The sequence below is a fragment of the Adiantum capillus-veneris genome, chromosome 8, assembly GCF_014529385.1.
Source record: "Adiantum capillus-veneris isolate H3 chromosome 8, ASM1452938v2, whole genome shotgun sequence".
Classification (NCBI taxonomy): Eukaryota; Viridiplantae; Streptophyta; class Polypodiopsida; order Polypodiales; family Pteridaceae; genus Adiantum; species Adiantum capillus-veneris.
In genome coordinates this window covers 133,196,613-133,203,107 of record NC_140938.1, presented here as the reverse complement: position 1 = coordinate 133,203,107, position 6,495 = coordinate 133,196,613, and positions in this window count along the sequence as shown.

The following is a 6,495-nucleotide window of genomic DNA, read 5'->3' as shown; positions in this document are numbered from 1 at the left end:
GAAATCATCGCCTGACTGATTACTTTTTCTTTGACCCCCCAAGGTCTTTTCACACTGATTCAATTTTGAAGTGGGTGCTTATTTTGTATGCCTTGGGTTTTTTGCTTTTCAAGGAAAAGCGCCCACGCTGGGAACCTCTAGGGCTCTAGTACCGTAGGCAATACATGTGAGTGAAGTACCAAATCAAGCCGAGATTTCTTTTCCAGCTTAAAATTTTACATTGTGGCACTTTGATTTTTTGCTTGTTCATTTTCAGCATTTAAATTTTGTAACTTTGGGGGGTCATATAACACTGTTACCCTCCCCAGGCTCATCACATTAGTAAACTCCCTTTATAATACTTAAGCTAAAGGTCACTAGGGTTAAGCCCACTAGAAAGCCCTAGTACATTTCATACAATACTGCCTAAATCGGATTAAGAACCTAAGTAACCATTGCTTATTAGGAAGGCATTCCCCATGGTATTAAGAGAAGATTTCTAATACCTAGCTTGGTCAAACTAGCTTAGTCGGACTGCTTGATTTTTACACCTAGACAAGTGACCATGACAAAAGATTGCATTGAATTAAATGTTTGATACTAAACCAATGCGCTGAATATTATGCTACCAATCACAATCAAAGCAGACAAACATGGATGCAAAAAGATAAGGGCAATGCTAATGGACAAGAAACACCTGTTTGTGTTGATGGTCGCGCTTGATTTGAAGTGTGAACGAGAGAAAGGTTCCATGAAGGTCCAAATCCTATCAATAGCAACACGCTCCTGTACACACTATGAAACACAAACAATACCTCTAGGAGGCACATCAGTGGGAAAAGAGAACTTTGCTAATCTCTCAACTCTAAAACAGAAACACTCCTATTGTACTAATCTTACCTACCCTCCATCACTCAAGTGATGAGGATCAAAGGTGTTTTATGGCATAGGTTTCTGTTTCACTGTACCAGATGTGACATGTGTAGGTCTGAGTCAATGTTTTGACTTTAATGTGCATACTCGTTTGCTAATTGCTCTTGCTCCTTTTTTTTTTTGTGAGTATAAAGCTTTATATGTACATTCCCTAAGATCGGTGATTGAGAGGTCAGGGAAAAAGGTTGAGAGGGAAACAAGTGAATGATGGATGTCCACAAACACTCCCCCCTTCCTTGGGTAGATCATACCGTTTGAAATGAGCTTGTCACCCTTTGAAACCAATTGTTCCAGTTGGTAATAGGTGAGGATTTTTGCCAGTAGTTTTCTATTACCCTAGGTGCCTCGTCAAGTTGCAAGGGTGGTAAGGTACTCTCCCAGGATTGAACTTGAAGTGGTTCATCAGGTGATTCTTGAACACTGGAGGGTGTGGATTCTTTTGTAGCTTCATTGAGGTCCATTACTATAGATGGAGGCTGTGTAGAAGCTTTTACCTCTATGGATGTATTACATGAGGAGCTAGAAGCTTCATGGGACTCCCCCCTTCCTGAGCTAGGTGGAACAAATCGTTCTTTCTTTGGTACCCAAACTAGCTCGGGAGCGGGTGTGTAGCATTCTGTGATTTTTTTCTTTCCACGATCATTGATTCGTTTTGGAGATACGGGATTGGGCTCACTTGGGTCAGGTGATAGGTAAGAGTACAATCTACGTTTTGGCACCCAGATTTGATCATTTCCTTCATAGTATCCTTGGGCTTCCAATAGTCGTTTAGGAATCCAACGCAACATTTTCTTACTTTTCTTGGAGTGAGTGGTACGGTTCTTACTAGGTTTCCGTTTTTTAGCACTAGCTATGGTCACTAAAGAAGCTTTAGGGACCCACTTGTATGTTTTCTCTGTTATATTAGGATGGTTCTTGTGTGTCTCAAGCTTTCTTTCAACTACATTAGTTGAAGCTCTAGAGAGTTGGGCTATGGGGACGTATGGTTCAACCTCCTGGACATGCAATGTCTTGGGTTTTATTTCCTTGGGCAATATCTCAGGGACTATGGCTTGAGTGGTAGGGCTAAGAGTTGGTTTTTGCGTTGTAACACCCCCAGTCCCCCAATCAATAGTGCATTTGGTGGCTATCATCCACGTGCGGCCTAGGTTTATATTACCCTCCATAGTTCCAGTAGGCATGACCAAAAAGTCTTGAGCTACCACCCCATTGTCATAACTGACAGAAGTGTGCCAGATTCCAAAAACCGTAGTTTTTTTCTTGTTGACACCCTTGACTTGGATAATACTCTCAGATAGAGGTGGCTTCCCTAACTGACACCACACCCCATAGGATAGCAGATTGTATTTAGCACCCGTGTCCAATAAGGCGTTATATAGCACTTTTCCATAGGCACTATTTAACTCAATGGGGTATCGTAGAGGTGTGTCAGAGTCCAACCCATCCTCTTCGTGTGCTTCATTTGCATCAGGTTCCGAGCGAGTAGCTCTACCTAATGTTTCCATGAAACGGCTAAACATACTAGTACTAGGCTGTGGAGCTTCGGGAGGTGCATGGCCTTCTCTCTCAGTGTTTTGGGTAGGGTATGCTTCCATGATTTCTGAGTCGGAGGAGGAATCACTAGCGGCTATTTTAGGGTCTTGGGTGGTGCTACCTTGTGTCCCCGCTGAGGGTCTAGATCCTATCGTGGATGGGTAATGGGTGTCCGTATGAACAGAGGCACCCTCAATATGCTCGTGTTCTAGCACCCGCCCAGAGCGTAAGTGCATGTGCTTTTGATACCCTAAGGTGTCAAAAAGCTGCTCTAGGAGGCCTTGTGACTAGTTTTTAGCGTGTTTTTTGTTTGTTTTTTTGCTAGATTTTTTAGAGCGTGTCGTGGAATGGGCCGTGTGATAGCTCGAAACGAGCGTATCGGTCAGAGGGTCGTGCCGTGCTTTACAGCCCTCCGTTTGGTCACTCTATGCCCTCGGAATCCCTAAAACTGTCAATTTCCAGTAGGGAACTAGGCCCAAACTAGAAAGTCTAAGGGTTCAAGTGGGAAGAGAAAGGAGGAGAGTGGAGGACTTGTCCCACATGCTCTCATTCTCTCTTGAGGGAGTAGGGTATATATATAAGAGTGAGTCTAGTATATATCATAAGACTAAGGACTGAGGCCTGGGCCTGGGCCTGGGAAAATGATCCCGATCTATCTTTTATACAAACCAACCCGTACGTTTTAAGAGTCTCGTTTTTTATTTTCGAAAAATATCGCCACCCACTCGCTCGCGTTTTTAATTTCCGAAATTTTTTTCCTTTTATTTTTTATTTTTTTTTTTCAAAATATTTTTTTTTCCAAAAACTTTTTTTTTTTTCCAATTTTTTTTTTTTCGGTTGATGCAGAAAAACGCAGAAAATGCAGAAATTGCATAATAAATGCAGAAAATGCAAAAATTGTAGAAAAAATGCAGAAAAAACGCAGAAATTGCAGAAAATTGACAAAAATGCGGAAAATTGCAAAAATTGAAAACGCCGAACTTGAAAACGCAGAAATTGCAGAAATTGAAAAAACGCAGACAATAGCAGAAATTGAAACTTGACAGCAATTGCAGAAAACGCAAAAAACAGAAACCTTCCACACACTCCTTCCCTGCCTTTCCTATGATAGAAATTGCACCACAAGGAAGCGTAAAGTGCTAACCGAGCTTAGTGTAGGGCATATCCCCGGCAGCGGCGCCAAAAATGTGCGCTCCTTGCCGCACTGTCGAAGCAAGGGACTTGCCAATACACCGTATGCGAGCCACAAACGGCTCCAAGTACACAACAAGCCTAAACTAGCAAGCTCAAGAAAACAAAGGGTGTGTCACTCACCGCTCTACGCTCGCCTTCGTGGTGGATTCCTCGCCGCGATGAAGAAGAAGCTGCAGTCGTGCCGCGCTCAACCGCTTCGCCGCCGTCGTGCCTTCGTAATGCTCGATCGCACACACACTCTCCCTCTCTCTCTCTCTCTCACACACACACACAAGGAGGTGAAGAAGAAGAAGATGGAGATGGAGCAAAAGCACTCTTCAATTGCACAAATGAGAGAATGAGTAAAAATTAGGTTTAGTTGGCTTTTATAGGAGCTCACCCCATTCACACTTGGGCACCCATGCTTAACCAACTAATCCCTTGAATGTCCAAGTTAAAGTGCGCCTCTCATCGACGATCACTCTACCTTTCCCTATTGGACCGACAAGCCCGATACCTGACTCTACCAAATACATAATACGCGTCCATCGTAGGTGATGGGTGTCCGTGTGCCATGAGGGTTAACAATTATGAAGAGACTTTTGCTCCCACTTGTCGTATGATTGTGCGTTTTCTATGTGCATTGGCAGCTCATTTTGTTTGGGATGTACATCAATCAGACATTGTTACTGCTTTCTTGAATGGTGACATATTTGAAGAAGTTTATGTAGCCTCACGGTTTTGTCATAAAAGGACAAGAGAACAAAGTGTGCAAATGTAAGAAGGCTTTGTATGGGTTGAAGGAATCTCCTCGTGCTTGGTATGACAAAGCTAACACTCATTTGGTTAAACGAGGCTTTCGTAATAGTCCAACAGAAAGCACATTGTATGTAAAGCGTGAGGGTGATGTACTTCTCATTGTGGTTCTTTATGTCGATGATTTGTTGATCACTGGACCAAATGAGAGACATATTGCTGAATTTAAGGCTGATTTGAATGCTACTTTCAAGATGAAAGATTTGGGGCTGTTGCATCACTACTTGGGTACAGTTTAAGCAGTGTGATGGTGGTATTGCCTTGTGTCAGAAAAGTTACATAGAGACATTGCTATGTAAATTTGGACTTGAGGATTGCAAACCTATTGACACTCCCATGGAAACAGGTTTGAAGTTGAGTCTACATGATGCTGGCGATCCTGCTGATGTCACTCTTTATCAAACTGGTGTTGGCTGGCTCATTTATGTATGCAACACGAGGCCGGATATTCAGTTTTCAGTCTCACAGGTCAGCAGATTTATGCATAGCCTAGGGTCTAAGCATTGGCAGGCTATCAAGAGGATTTTTCGCTACCTTAGTGGCACTTTACATCTTGGCTTGTTTTATCCCAAGGAGGGATCATTGCTGCCAGACTTACATGCTTTTTCGGACTCAGATTGGGCTGGTTTTTTTGACACGCGAGTGTCTACAAGTGGTTTTTGTTTCATGCTTGGCAATCCATGTATATCATGGTTGAGCAAGAAGCAACCTATTGTGGCCACTTCGAGTTGTGAGGCTGAGTACAGGACAGTCTTCACATCTACGGTTGAGTGTGTATGGCTCAGACGCCTTATGGTTGATTTGGGTGTTGGATAGGACACTGCCAACACTATCTACACTGACAGTCAGAGCGCATTGGCAGTTGCGAGGAACCCAGTTTTTCATGCTCACACAAAGCACATTGAGGTGCATTACCACTATGTCAGGGAGAGACTCTCAGCAGGAGAGATCAGTTTGGCTTATGTGCCAACAGAGGACAACCTTGCAGATCTTTTCACAAAGGCATTGTCTCATGAGAAGTTTGAAGCTTTCCACAAAGCTTTGGGCTTACTCCCCTTTGTGGACTGATCATGTCCTTAGGGCATGGCACTTCCCAAGAACAGAGAAAAAGTGACTTGGGTGTGATTGTTGTGAGGTTCTGGTAGGATCTTGGTTTGCTTTAGCACTTGAGAGCTGATGCCTTGGTCTCCTAGGAGTTAACACCAATGTCTTAAGTAAAACATAAGAAGCTTTATCGTCATTTTTGGTGTTGGTAGGTCTTATGGTTTTCTTTATAGTGCCATGGGATTGATCACTTTCATGGGATAGATAGCCAAGTCATGTATATATACATTATGATAAGGCCCGTCACCTTTGAGATACCTTGCAATTTCTAGATACTTTGGGTGGAGGTCTATTAGCCATTGCTTGGGTCTTATTGGGGTGGAACCTTTATTTGAAAAAAAAGAAAAAAAAAAGAAGAAGGTAATTTTTTTATTAAAAAAATCTACCTTTTTACAATAAATCTAAATACTTTTGCTTATTTTTAGATGTTTGATTGTTGTGAGTTAGGAATGTTGAGCTATATATGGAATCTCGATATATAGCACCCTGGTCCCCTCTATATAAACACATCTCGTGTGATCAGTAGACACACTTTTTGGGTTTGCGTATGATGGTGTTGTCTCTCTCTCTCTCTTCTCGTCTACCTGCGTTGTCTTGCTCCAGTTCAACATTGTATCAAAGCTATAGAGAGAATAGTTATGAAAGATAAGTTTAGTTTCCTCGTGTTTTTCTTTTCTTAAATCGATTCAAGAAGCCTTCTTTTCGTGTTTCTTTCTTGTTGAGTTAATATCATGAGGCTCTAGAGAGCACCTAAGTTGCTTATGTGTCCACGCTCAAGGCATGTTGGTGCAGAGAAAATCCCCTTTTAGGAATAATAAACAGAAAGAGAGGCTATACGTAAAGGCAGCCGATATTTTTACTGCTATCTGGCTGTGCTTGCGTGCAAGCTAAAAGGAAGAGATATATAGGAAGATGAAGCCCAAGTACAAGGCTTATGAGAAGAGTGTACGGATGTGA